Below are 16246 nucleotides of genomic sequence, written 5' to 3'. Positions count from 1 at the left end.
TCTCTCTCTTTGTTTCTCTCTTTCAATTATTTTTTTTCTTCAAATTCTCCAATCAATCTATGATCACTTTCATGGTATTAGAGTATCAGTTCTGATCCATGGAAACTACAAGTCATACCACTACTTCTGCATCATTATTAAGAGTTTCAATCAAGAATATATCCTTCAAGTTGGATGAAGACAACTTTGTTCCATGAAAATATCAAATTTTGGCGTTCGTTAAATTCAATTAACTTAAAAATAATCTTAATAGAAAAAAAATTTCAAAAAGTTATGAATATGAAGAAGATGATGCAACTGAGATTGAAACACAAGAGTTTTTAGAATGGAAATAAAACGATCAATTTCATACTAAAAATCCAAATTTCTACAGTAAATCAAAATGTTCTAAAATTAATTTGCATCTTTGAGGGATTAGAGTGGTGCATAAACTTGCTCCTATGGTGATGCAGGAGCATAAATTTTATGCTTGTGTTGTTTATTAAAGTAAACTAGTTTAGTTTTGTATTATTGTGCTATGTGATGTATTAGTCTCATATTGCCACTACAATAATATAAATTATTTTTTAGAGTTATAATGTGTAAAAAAAATTAAAATTTGTCAAAAAGAAACAAATTTTGAGACTATTTTAACTTAACGATGAAAATATATTAATAAAAGTTTTGTCAAAAATAGTATTTTTAACATATAAGTGATTGTGAAAGAATTTAAATCTTATTTTGATAAATATTAGCTGTCAAAAATAATTTGTTAGAAAATTTTGAGAACATATTCTGTGATACTTATTAATTGTCAAAAATACTATTTATTTTAACACTTATTTACTATAAAATATTCTCAACAAAAAATTTTAACAAAGAATGAGATGAGATCTTAAAACTAAAGAATAAATTGAGATTTTGAAGATAAAGAATGAGTAGTAGTATAATCTTAAACTGAGAGCAGTGTGATATCAAAATTAACAGAGCCCAAAGAAGAAGAAAAATAATGGAGTAAATTGAAAACAAATGAGTGTCAAAATTGAGGAGTAATTTTCTACGGTCAAATTATTCATAAAAAAACATAGAAAATTTGACATTTGTGATATTTGTCAAAAATATATATTAATTTTGACATTTAATTATGGTGTTAAAAAATAAAGTGTTAAAATAACTCTATTTTTTTGTAGTGTGCCTAGTTTATAAAGACTTTCTCATTAATATAAATAATTCATGTATTCTCCTTCACTTTTCAAGTTGAGGTGATTGAGATATATTTATAATAAGCTTTGTATTTATTTTTCTTTAGTCTCTTTTTAAAGTAAGAGGTTTATTCTTGACTTAGCCTACTAAAAAAGTAGCTAGGTTCTTGACTATTTCACATTGTGGGGTTATTAACCTCACTAAAATTGGTGAGTCAAACGACATTCCAACATCAGTTTAGTATTAGAGCTAGCAGCATCGGTCATCGCCTTGCTCCAGTAAAAATTTATTTCCTTTGTGGCAACGGGTCTTTGGCAGAGTTAATACTCAAGTTGACCTTTGAAATTTGAGGTCAGACTCAAATTGACCCCTAAAATTTTAGTCAACCCAAATTAAATCCTAAATTTACAACAATAACTCGCGTTAACTTCTGGGCTAATCTCCATTAAATACTAATTTGGCATGTTAGTTTATTACGTTAAATAAAACAAAATGACATCAATTTATATTGGCGCTTAATCTTTAATGAAATGATATTGTTTCACACAAATGAGATAAAACACTTCTCATTTTATGATATCAATGGTGAGAAAAATATACATTTTATGTTAAACAACATAATTTCATTGAAAATTGAATGCGAATATAAAGCGATATCTTTTGTTTTATCTAGCATGGCAAATTAACATGCCATTAGCACCTCATTAACGGAGATAAATTTAGGAGCTAACGCGAGTTTTCATTGTAAATTTGGGGGTATAATTTGAGTCGACTAAAAATTTTAGGGATTAACTTAAGTTTGACCTCAAATTTCAGGGGATAAATTGAGTATTAACTTGTTTTTGACATGGGTGGTCTCATTGCCATTGCAAGATGTCATTAGTGCATGTTGTTCGTTGTGGAGGTTCAGTTAATATCCTTCATGTTCTCTTAATTTCTTTTGGTTTCTATTTTTGTGCGGTGGTTATCCTTGGTGTATCATCATCATCATTAGTGCATTTTCATTATTATGCATCATCATAGCATCGAAGAATCAGAGTATCATCACCATTGCATCACTATTGGTGCATAATGCTCAACATCATTGTCACATCCCCTTGTGTTTTGACATCGACATAGTAGTAAAAGATGGATCCAAAGAATAAAATTACTCAAGAAATTTAAATGGAAGAGCATGACACAACACAAGTCATAAAGCAAAAGACTTATGAATCAAAGTTTATATTCCTGAGTTTAAAGGGAGGCTTTGATTAGATGATTTCATCGATTGAATTTGCACAAATGAGAGAGTATTCAAGTTAAAAAATATTCTAAATGACAAACAAGTGAAGCTTGTAGCAAACAAGCTAAAGCAGCATGTATCAGTGTGGTGGGAGAATATAAAGTGTCATCAGAAAGAGAAGGAACAAGAAAGATCAAGACACGGGATAACATGCATCTGAGATCAAGCGCAAGTTCCTTTCTAACTATTATAGGTAAGGCACATTCATCAAATTGCACAATTTGAAGCAAAAGTTATTGTCTGTAGAAGAATATACATGGAGTTCGAAGAGTTGCTTATAAAGCCTGACATTCATAAGCTTAAAGAACAAATCATTGCTCGTTATATTGGACGAATGAATATAGAAATTTCTAATGTTATTCAACTGCAACCATATTGAACTATGGATAGTGTCATTAGACTGAATTAAAGATTGAAAAGCAAAGAACATAGGGGGATAACATTCAGTCACCGAAGGAAAAAGAGGTCATACCCGATGGTCAACAAGAAATAAAGGCAGCTTCTTTTAAAACTTCACAAAGCAATAAAGAGCGTTTGTCATCAAGCAAGAATTACTTCAGATGTCAAGATTTTGCACACATTGTTGCTTATTTTTCATATAGAAGAGTTATTACTCTTGTCAAGGAAAAAGTTCATGAAGAATAATCAAGGAACAAGAGAAGGAAGGTGAGGTTGACTATAATATTGAAGAAGTTTCAATTAATTGTGGAGAAGCCTTAGTAATTCGTCGTAGCTTGAATATTACAATGCTAATAGAAGATGAGAATTGGCATCGCCACAATATCTTTCACATAAGATGTACTGTTGAACAGAAAGCTTGCAAGTCATCATAGATAGTGAAAGTTGTGAAAATATTGTTTCAAAATATATAATAGACAAATTGAAGCTTCCAACTGAGTTATATCCTTATCCTTACAAGTTGCATTGATTAAAGAAAGACAATGAAGTCAAAGTGACAAAGCATTGTTGTGTTCAATTTTCTATGAGTAAATACAAAAATAAAGTATGGTGTGATGTGATGTCATTATGATGGATGTATGTCACTTATTTTTAGGACCTCATTGACAATATAATTGTATAGTTATTCATGATAATTTCAAGAACACATACTCTTTTATCAAGGATAGAATGAAGATTATATTAACTTTATTACAACATGTAGATGGTAAAAAAAAAGTCAAATTGAGCTATACTTTTTCACATCTTTCAAGACCAAATGCACTCGTCGATGGTATCTTCAACTATTACAAGCCGAGCTTTTTTCAACCCAAGGTGGATAATGCAGGAGCTCTTTTATGCAGAAGCATAAATTTTATGCTTGTGTTGATTGAAGTAATCCAGTTTAGTTTGTATTATTCTGTTGTGTAATGTATTAGTCTCACATTGTTTAATTTATGAAAGTTTTTCTCTCCCCAATTAATATAAATAACTCATTACCCATGTACTCCTTCTTTACTTTTCAAGTTGAGTTGATTGAGATATATTTATAAAATCTCTAAACCTATTTTTCTCTTGACTCTTTTAAGAGTAAGAGATGTATAGCCAACCAAGATAGATTTTTGGCTATCTTACCATAATGGAATTATTAACATCTCCAAATTTGGTGAGCCAAACAATGTAATAGCATCATATGGTGTATATACTTTCTCGTGAGACTTACATTCTCATATAGTCAATCTCACAATCCTACACTTCCGACTCAAATAGAGAGTGGATGATTCACCACCCATCAGTTTGAAAGAGGATGTTATAACTTATAAGTAATGAAGGAGAGAAGCTATCTAAGTAGGAGTGATAAATAGACTAGCTGACTCCACCATAAGCTCATCTCTCAGCGGGTAAGCCCGTCCCGCCTCGCCTAACTTAGTGATTTGAAAACACAACCCTACCATCTAATATAATGGCAAGCGGTCAGGATGGTGGGCTTAGCCCGCCATCACATTTTTTTCTCAAAATCATAGAAGACAGGAAGAGAATAGAAGCAGGTCAGAGACAAAACAAAAGTGGGTAGACAGATACGAGCAGAAGCGACGCCGACTAGAAAAGGTGAATGCAAGCAGCGGTGATCGAGGAGATAAACATAGATCCAAGAAGAATAAAAGCGGTGGTGGTAGATCTTAAAGAGGATGAAGCAGTGGCGAGTAGCGCTCAAGAAGGGGGGAGAAGCAGCAAGAAACAATAAGGCGATAGCAAGTAGAAGCGAATCAAAAGAAAAAAAAAAAGGGTAAAAGAGAGAGTAATTTAAAGACTAACTAAAGAGAGGGGAGAGGGTCTTTTAAAAAAGAATAGATGAAAAAGGGAGACGGTCCTTAAAAAAAAGAAGAATAGAAAGGAGAGAGAAGTGTTGTAAAGTTAGAAGAGTGGAAATAAAAGAGGTATGGAGTTGTGTTGAATTTTTCTTTTTTTTTTTAATTGAAATGAATATTAGATTTGTGTGTGTTGAACTAAAAAAAATTACAAGAGAAATAGTCACCTACTGGACTTGCATGCCCTCCCCATCCCGCAAAATCATACGAGTTAAGCGAACTTGTCTTGTTTTGGCGATCACAAATATTTAACCTAGTCTACATCTTTTTGGCAAGTTAAGTAGACTGGCCATGATGGGACCTGTTTATCATCCTTACAGTTTAATTAAGTACAAGGTAGTAAAAATAGTTAGTAAAAATTAAACAGTTATTTTGTGATTCAATTATTGTTAAACTGGTAAAAATTAATCACGTACCTTATACTACTAGCTAGTATAAATTGTAACACTCACTATAATAATTATAACGATCATTCTCTCTCAATATAAATTTGATTGTTCTCTCTCGAATCCTATAATCTCTCTTTATTCTCTCAAATCAATCTCTGGTACCTTTAATTGAATAATTTCACAAAAAACATTAACAAACAAAACATACACCAAAATCGTGCACCAATATTACAAATATTAAGAAGATGTTTGCCTACCTTTCTGTGTCTGAAGATATTTTGCCGACAAACTTAGCTCAACACTACTAAATTCTGTATGTATGATTCTGCATCAAAGATAAAACATAAAAAATTTTCAACAGCAAAATTATATATGTAATAATCACTCGTACTTTATATATATATATATATATATATATATATATATATATATATATATATATATATATATATATATATATATATATATATATATATATAATAATTGGTCTATTTATCTATTTGTCTATACATGAATACATTATGAAAATGTAGAAGATGACATTATTATTTGGTTACATGTATAAAAACATGTAAATTTATCCATGCCATAAATTAAATTCTTTTCCATATTTTATGTGATAAATCTTATTACAATGATGTATAAATATAGAATACAAAATATTGTAGAATTGTAAAATAGCACATATAAAAATTGAATATTAGACACATCAAAATTCATTGTATCTTATTGAGTTTGGCTCTAAAATTAAATATTGTTTAGGATTCTTTGACTTTTTGCAGTTTTTTTAATAGTTTTGTGTCTTGGACTTTAGGTGTTTAACTGTTTATATTCTAGTCTTTCTATTGTGTAATTTAATATTTTATCTTTCTTTTTAGTGTTACATGTTGAGTTCTAATTAAGGAATAAACTATTTATAACAACAATCATATATTAGAGTATCAGTCAAATACAGTCAAATAAGTAATAGAGTTGCAAACAAATAAAAAAACAAAAGATAAAAAAAACATCAAAAATCACTCCAAATTAACCCATTTTCACCCACTTTCACTCTCCTTTCCTTTACTCTCTAACGCAGTTACCTCGTGGCAGAATGCTTCGGCCAACACAGCCAACACACCTGCTCGGACTCTAGATTTCTCATCACGTTGTGCGATACTAACATTGTTGCCGCAACCGCCATCATCCCTCGCCATCCTTATTGTCGCGTCTGAGACGATGTTCTACCTTTAGTCGCAATTTTTGCAAGTTTGGGTTTCTTTGCCCAACGTAGTTGTTGATCTCCAGAATAACGTTGCTACTGCAACGTAAGAAACACCCCTCGCCATCGAATATGGTATTCTTGCCTCTAGTCGAAGTTTTTCATAGATTTAGATGTTCTTTTTTAATGATTTTAGATATTTTTTTTTTGTTAGATTTTGAATTTTTTTTAGTGATTTTGGATGTTTTTTTTAGGTTGTGGAGATTTTTTCAATGATTTTAGTTATTTCTTTTTATTAGATTTTTTATATTTTTTATTATAAAGTTAGCTGATTTGTATAAAGTTGACAAGAGGAGATGTTGTTTACCTCAATTTTTTCTTGTAATAATTATTTCACCTTTTTACTATGTTCAAATTTTATATATATAAAAGAAAAAATTTAGATGTTTTCTCATTATTATCCTCTGTTATAAAATTACTTCTCTTAAAAATTTAAATTGATAGAAAAAAATATATGAAAAATTATATTTTTAATATGTTTTTTCACACAAAAAGATCTTTTTAGATTTACATAAATTTTTGTATAAATTTTTTTTATTTGTTTTATACTATGCTATGTCAAAAAATTACTTTTCTTAAAAATTTAAGATAACAAGAGAAGACACATAAATAGTTATATAATTAACGTTCATAAAAAGGTCTAAACTGTACCCTTAAATGGTTATATAAAAAATTAATGTATGCTGTTTTAAAATTACAAGTTTGTTGTAACAAAATAACAAATCAATAAATAAACAGCTACAATTGACATGGTTCCTCTCTTACGAATTAGGATATAATAATAATAATAATAATAATAATAATAATAATAATAATAATAATAATAATAATAATAATAATAATGATAATAATATAATAATAAATTACAAGAAGAAAACACCAAAGTTGAATTGCACTTTTTTTTATGTGTAGGAATCCACACTCTCCTTTGGTTACAAGCCAGCAGTATTCACCATCTCTCTTTGTATGATGTGTTTTATTTCTGGAACTCTTAGAAGATCAACGAGATATATTTAAAGAGAGTCATTTAAATAAAGATGTCTAAAATATCATCTTTTAAAAATATTTTTTAATAATTAAAATTTAATACGTATACATTAATTAAATTGTATTAATTTTTATCAAAATTAGGTCAGACAAATTAATTTAATCAAAAAAATGGTGAACCAAATTTTGAATTAATCTAAATTAATATTATTTTTTTATAAAAAATGACTACAATATACCTATTATAGAAAATGACTAAAATACTCCTATTATATATATTAATTTTGAGAATTTTAAATTCTAACTTTTTTTTCTGTCATCGTAGGGTTAGGATTTAGAGTTTTTTTTTTTAAAAAAAAAATATATATATATATATAATATGGGTATTTCAATTATTTTTTATAATAGAAATATTGTAGTCATTTTTTATAAAAAAATATTAATTTAGACCAGTTTAAAATTAATTTATTAATTTTTCGGCTAAACTGATTTGTCCTGTCTAATTTTAATAAAAATAGCACAATTTAATCAGTTATATATGTTAAATTTTAATTATTAAAAAATATCTTTAAAAAAAATATTTTTAACATCTTGATCTAAATGGTTCCATATTTAAAACAAGTAGGAATATTCATCTTCCTATTTAAAACAAGTATTTATTGGTCGGTATACCTAAAATTCATACTATACCCAACGTAAAAATATGGAAACTTCTAAAAAAATAATACTCATATATATAAAATAAAAAACTAAGAACATGTTGAATAAAAAAAAGTGAAAACATAAAAAAAAATATTATTAGACTTTTTCTGTGTAATAAACACTGAAATTTTTTTCAGAGAACTTGAGCGTGGCGGAGAGGAGAGGACAGAAGTGAGGAAAAAGCCTGGCCCAATAAAAGACAAAAGGGTTATTTAAGTTCTTATTCAAGCTGCTATATATATATGCATGCCCAAAATTTAATAAAAAAAAATTTTGGTAGCCCTATAATCATATAAAAACAAAACCTTTATTTTACACACATACATACATGGCACTTAAACAAAAAAAATAAAAAAAAATAAAAGATAAAAAATAGAGTAGCTAGCATAAATAGTTAAATACTTACACACAAGCATGCATGCTTCTACTCTCCTTCCTGAGTGCAAGTTCTCTTCTTGAGTCTTAACAAATAATCACTCTCCATTGGCTGCATATTATATATATATATATATATATAAAATTATTAACACATATTTGATATGAAGAAAGAATATGTGGAAATCAAAGAATATGATAGATGAGATTTTTTTTTTTAAATGAGTTAGTTTGTGGTACCTTTTAATTTGAACTCTCACCTTTTGCATCATAGTCCATAAACTCCATATAGTGGAAACACAACTAACTATATACAACATTAATATAGCAAAATTCATCAAAGCAAGAAACATTATTAATATATAGCAGCCTCATGAAGACAACAATTCAATTGCAACTGCAATTGCTGCAGGTTTATAAAAATATAATAATTCAAGTGGTAAAAGTTACTGACAGGTGCATGCATTCATCCATGAAATTTTAACCAAAGCTCAAATACATTGATACTAATAATTAGAGGCTGCTATGCCTCTATATGTCCACATACATTTCTCTCATGAATTTAGAATTAATTAAGATGAAACCATTGAAAAAGATAGTAGAAATTTTGCATTTTAAATTTCACTAATTACAAGGGACAAAAACTAAAAGAAAAAAAATTAAATTAATTATTAAAGAGGTCTAGTTATGAATAGGTTGCACTTGTTAGTGAAGAAACATTGAACATTGTTAAGTTTAATTTGATAGTAGCATGCATGCATGTATCCCAATGGAGTGATATCATATCAATCTATATATGTATCTATTATTTCTACTTTTTCGTTGAATTCTATTGAACATAGAATAATAATAATAATTTGCAAGTTGAGGTCGTATGTAGTTATTACCTGAAAGTGAAGTTAGATTCGTGAATCTATCGTTTGAAATTAAAATATCTTTGTAGGTAGTGACATGGTAAACAACAATAATTTAATATGAAAAGCGCTAAGTATGATAAATAAGAAATTGAATATTGTATATGTAATAAGAGCTTACCTTGGAATTCTGAGTATGTGGCAAAGAAAAATAATGATTTCTTTTAACGTTGAAACTATTGAGTCATTAATGATTCTTATATTCTTGAGTCTAATTTTTATTTTAAAAATTAATACATATAGTAATTTGAATAATGTGTTAAAACCTGTAATCTTTTTAAAAGTTTTTAGCCAATAAAATTTTAAGTATTTAAATAAATATTTAAATTATGAAGAAAAAGAAAAATAATATTTGTAAATCTAAATTGATACTTAATTTGTTGTACATCTATAATAATCATATAATATAATTATTAATTAGACTATAATATATTTAATTACCTACTTATATTATTTTATATTTTCTCAATCTTTGAATCTAAATAGACCTTTCAAATGACAAATTGATAACAATTTAACTTACGTAGAAGTAAGGGTAAAATGTATATATAAATCAAATGGCATCACATATTACACAATTCTACCAAAAAAAATTATTATAAAGATTTAGGAAGGATATTTTTATGTAAATTGAATAACACTATTAGAATTGGGGTTTTTTCGGACGAATTTTGAGACGAAATTGAAATAAATTTTGAACAAATTAGGGACAAAATTTTTCTTTCAAACAAAATTGGGACAAAATTTTTTTATCCCAAAAAGCCTTGTTGCTAATTTACATTTCGTCTGAAATTTCGTCCGAAATTTTTTTCAGACAATTTTGTGACAGATTTCAAATAGACATTTATCTGCTAGATTTCTAACTATTACGATGTATTTTAGACAAATTTCAGACAGATTAGCCAACATAAAAACAGCGTATTTCAGACAAATTTCAAACAGAAAAATATTAATTTTTAGACAAATTTCAAACAAAAAATATACTCTATTTCAGACAAATTTCTAACGAATTTAGTCAAATATAAATTTTTTTTCAAACAAATTTTAGACAAATCAAATATTTCTTTTCAACTAAATTTCAGACAAATTTAATTTAAAAGAATTTACGTATTGGAAACAAATTTCAAACAAAAGAAAAAATTATTTTCGCACAAATTTTCTACAAATTTAATATAATATTTTAAATAATTTTCATACAAAATAATTTGCTATTTAATATATAAATATTTTAGAAAATAAATTGTATTCGATTTGCTTTCTGTATTAAAACCATCATAATCATTTTTTCATATTACATCATCGAAATTATAAACAAATAATAAAGTCGTGAAAAAGCTAATTACCATAAAAGAGTTAAAAAAATATTTATTATTAAAATACTTGTCCATAAATGTAATCAAACTAAAATAAAAAAATTAAACTAAAACAAAAAAAGCGCCTTTAAAAAGGTCAAATATCATGAATAAAATCAAATGTACTAACTAATTCACCTAAAAATTCCTTAATCTAAATCAGAAAAAACATATACTACAAACATCAATCACTCGTGTTGTCATCCTCATCATCACTAGAGCCTGTCACAAGCTCATCATCCGCAAGAACAGATATAGTTGAAGGAAGTGGGAGATTCAACTTTTTATACAAAGCATGAAGTATCTTTTCAGTAGAAGCAATTCTTTTCTGTTGAGCTTTTAGTTGACTCCTTGATCCTTTAACTTATGCTCAACATCATTCAACTTAACCTTTTACTCTTCATTGATCATTTTTTGCTCCTTTGTCTTTTCTTTCCACATGTGAAGTTCTTGCTCAATATTTAGATTGTCTTTGGATGCAAACAAGTTCCTGTGAAAAATGTTTTATGGCTAGGATCAGATATACTTCTAAAATTTTACACACATAAAGAAGAAAGAAGAAAGTTAAAAATGCATAAATGCATGGATTCTTACGTGCTTCCCTGTTGACAACCTAGCTCCTCTGACTTTCTTATGCTGAAGTTGTTAAATGAGAGATCTCTAAATAAAGTTTATGGAATGGGTTCAGAATCTAAGAATTAGCAATACATTATATTTATGTACTATATTTATTGACTTCAGAGAACACTTATTGCTTAACAAAATCGTAACAATATCTTATAGACATCCATTCTAGCATCAATTCTTGTCTAATGCATTTTCCTAAGGTCATATAAAAATTTAAACCTATTTTTAAGGCTAAGTGATTTATTTCAAAAATATGTCACTAGCAAGACATATGCTTAAGATGTGATAAGATTTATAGTACTTATGCACTACTTCTCCCATTTATTTACTACATGTGATAAGATTTATTGTTGAACAGAAAGCTTGCAAGTCATCATAAATAGTGAAAGTTGTGAAAATATTGTTTCAAATTATATGATAGACAAATTGAAGCTTCCAACTGAGTTACATCCTTATCCTTACAAGTTACATTGGTTAAAGAAAGACAATAAAGTCAAAGTGACAAAGCATTGTTGTGTCCAATTTTTTATGTGGAGTAAATACAAAAATAAAGTATGGTGTGGTGTGATGTCATTACGATGGATGCGTGTCACTTATTTTTAGGACCTTATTAACAATATAATTTCATAGTTATTCATGATAGTTTCAAGAACACATACTCTTTTATCAAGGATAGCATGAAGATTTATTTACTTTATTACAACATGTAGATGGTAAAAAAAAGTCAAATTGAGCTATACTTTTTCACATCTTTCAAGACCAAATGCACTCGTCGATGGTATCTTCCACTATTACAAGCCAAGCTTTTTTCAACCCAAAGTAGATAATGCAGGAGCTCTTTCCAACGCAGAGATAATTATGTAGGAGCATAAATTTTAGGTGGATACTACAATGAAGATGGCATAATTGTCTTCATATGAGTATATTTCTTTTTGACCTTTGGATGATGGATTGTATGGTTAGATTTTGATATTTATAAAAGTGTTGTTTTTGTTTAAAGTGTGGCTAAATAAATAAACCACACTTTTAACCAAAGCATCTTCATGAGAAGATATTTTTGCCATCTTCATTGTAGTATCCACCTAAATTTTATGCTTGTGTTAATTAAAGTAATTCAGTTTAGTTTGTATTATTCTGCTACATAATGTATTAGTCTCACATTGTCTAGTTTATGGAAGTTTCTCTCTCCCCAACTAATATAAATAACTCATTACCCATGTACTCCTTTTTTACTTTTCAAGTTGAGTTGATTGAGATATATTTATAAAATCTCTAAACTTATTTTTTCTTGACTCTTTTGAGAGTAAGAGATGTATAGCCAACCAAGATAAGTTCTTGGCTATTTTATCATAATGGAATTATTAACATCTCCAAATTTGGTGAGCCAAATAATGTAATGGCATCATATGGTATATATACTTTCTCATGAGACATACATTCTCATAAAGCGACAGTCTCACAAGTAGTCTTCCTATACTTCCGACTCAAATAAGAGTGGATGATTCACCACCCATTAATTAGTTTGAAGGAGGATGTTATAACTTATAAGTAATGAAGGAGAGAAGCCAGCTAAGTAGGGGTGATAAATAGACTAGCCGACTCCACCAAGAGCTCATCTCTCAGCGGACAAGCCTATCCTGCCTCGCCTAACTTAATGATTTGAAAACACAACTCCACCACCCCATATAATGGCAAGCTGCCAGGATGGTGGGCTTAGCCCGCCATCACATTTTTTTTTTATTTTTCAAAATCATAGAAGACAGGAAGAGAATAGAAGCAGGTCAGAGACAAAACAAAAGCGGGTAGACAGATACGAGCAGAAACGACGCCGACCAAAAAAGATGAATGCAAGCAGCGGCGATTAGGAAGATAAGCATAGATCCAAGAATAATAAAAGCGGTGGTGGTAGATCTTAAAGAGGATGAAGCAGTGGCGAGTAGCGCTCGAGAAGAGGGGAGAAGCAGCAAGCAAAAGCAAATCAAAAGAAAAAAAAGGGTAAAGGAGAGAGAAATTTAAAGACTAACTAAAGAGAGGGGAGAGGGTCTTTTAAAAAAAGAATAGATAGAAAAGGGAGACGGTCCTTTAAAAAAAAAGAAGAATAGAAAGGAGAGAGAAGTGTTGTAGAGTTAGAAGAGTGGAAATAAAAGGGGTATTGAGTTGAGTTGGATTTTCCTTTTTTATTTTTTTAATTGAAATGAATATTAGATTTGTATGTGTTGAACTAAAAAAAAAATTACAAGAGAAGTAGTCACCTACCGGGCTTGCATGCCCTCCCCATCCCGCAAAATCATGCGAGCTAAGCGAACTTGTCTTGTTTTGGCAATCACAAATGTTTTTTTATCACCCTTACAGTTTAATTAAGTACAAGGTAGTAAAAATAGTTAGTAAAAATTAAACAGTTATTTTGTGATTCAATTACTGTTAAACTGGCAAAAATTAATCACGTGCCTTATATTACTAGTTAGTATAAATTGTAACACTCACTATAATGATTGCAACAATCATTCTCTCTCAATATAAATCTGATTGTACTCTCTCAAATCCTATAATCTCTCTTTATTCTCTCAAATCAATCTCTAGTACCTTTAATCGAATAATTTCACAAAAAACATTAACAAATAAAACATACACCAAAATCGTGCACCAATATTACAAATATTAGGAAGATGTTTGCCTACCTTTATGTGTGAAGATATTTTGTCGACAAACTTAGCTCAACACTAGTAAATTCTATATGTATGATTCTGCATCAAAGATAAAATTAAACATGAAAATTTTTCAGCAACAAAACCATATATGTAATAATCACTTGGTACTTTATATATATAATAATTAGTCTATTTATCTATTTGTCTATACATGAATACATTATGAAAATGTAGAAGATGAAATTATTATTGGGTTACATGTATAAAAAGATATAAATTTATCCATGCCATAAATTAAATTCTTTTCCATATTTTATGTGATAAATCTTGTTATAATGATGTATAAATATAGAATACAAAACATTGTAGAATTGTAAAATAGCACATATAAAAGTTGAATATTAGACACATCAAAATTCATTGTATCTTATTGAGTTTGGCTCTAAAATTAAATATTGTTTAGGTTTCTTTGACTTTTTGCAATTTTTTTAATAGTTGTGTGTCTTGGACTTTAGGTGTTTAACTGTTTTGTAAACTATTTATAACAACAATCATATATTAGGGTACCAGTCAACTGCAGTCAAATAAGTAATAGAGTTGCAAAAAAAAAAAGATAAAAAAAAGTTAAAAAATTACTCCAAATTAACCACCCTCACTCACTTTCACTCTCCTTTTCCTTTTCTCTCTAACGCAGTTGCCGCGTGGCAGAATGCTTCACCCAGCACAGCCAACACGCCTCCTCTAGTTGAAGCTTTTCATAGATTTAGATATTTTTTTTCAATGATTTTAGATATTTTTTTTGTTAGATTTTGAATTTTTTTTAGTGATTTTGGAAGTTTCTTTTAGACCGTGAGATTCTTTTCAATGATTTTAGTTGTTTTTTTTTTGTTAAATTTTTTATATTTTTTATTATAAAGTTAGCTGGTTTGTATAAAGTTGACAAGAGAGGATGTTATTTACCTCAACTTTTTTTTGTAATAATTGTTCCACCTTTTTACTATGTTCAAATTTTTTATATATAAAAGAAAAAATTTAGATATTTTTTTATTATTGTCTTCTGTTATAAAATTACTTCTCTTAAAAATTTAAACTGATAAAAAGAGATATATGAATAATTATATTTTTAATATGTCTCCTCACACAAGAGTATCTTTTTGAATTTATATAAATTTTTGTCTAAATTTTTTTATTTGTTTTATACTATACTATGTCAAAAAATTACTTTTTCTAAAAATTTAAGATAACAAGAAAAGACACATAAATAATTATATAATTAACGTTCATAAAAAGGGTCTAAACAATACCCTTAAATGGTTATATGAACAAATTAATGTATGTTGTTTTAAAATTACAAGTTTGTTGTAACAAAATAACACATCAATAAATAAACAGCTACAATTGACATGGTTCCTCTCTTACGAAGAATAATAATAATAATAATAATAATAATAATAATAATAATAATAATAATAATAATAATAATAATAATAATAATAATAATAATAATAATAATAAATTACAAGAAGAAAACACCAAAGTTGAATTGCACTTTTTTTTTATGTGTAGGAATCCACACTCTCCTTTGGTTACAAGCCAGCAGTATTCGCCATCTCTCTTTGTATGATGTGTTTTATTTCCTGAACGCTTAGAAAATCAACGAGATATATCTAAAGGGAGTCATTTAGATAAAGATATTTAAAATGTCTTTTTTTTAAGATATATTTTAGTAATTAAAATTTAACATGTATAATTAATTAAATTATATTAACTTTTGTCAAAATTAAGTTAGATAAATTAATTTAGCTGAAAAAATGGTGAATCAAATTTTGAATTAGTCTAAATTAATATTATTTTTTATAAAAATGACTACAATATCTCTATTATAGAAAATGACTAAAATACTTCTATTATATATATTAATTTTGAGAATTCTAAATTCTAACTTTTTTTTCTCTGTCGTCATAAGGTTAGAATTTAGAGTTTTTAAAATATATATATATATATATATATATATATATATATATGAGTATTTTAGTTATTTTTTATAATAGAGATATTGTAGTCATTTTTTATAAAAAAAATATTAATTTAGACCGATTTAAAATTAATTTATTAGTTTTTCGACTAAACTGATTTGTCTTTTCTAATTTTAATAAAAATAACACAATTTAATTAGTTATATGTGTTAAATTTTAATTATTAAAAAATATTTTTAAAAAAG

The sequence above is a fragment of the Arachis hypogaea genome, chromosome 2 (genome assembly GCF_003086295.3).
Source record: "Arachis hypogaea cultivar Tifrunner chromosome 2, arahy.Tifrunner.gnm2.J5K5, whole genome shotgun sequence".
NCBI lineage: Eukaryota > Viridiplantae > Streptophyta > Magnoliopsida > Fabales > Fabaceae > Arachis > Arachis hypogaea.
The sequence above is the reverse complement of the archived record's forward strand: the minus strand, read 5'-3'. Positions refer to the sequence as shown.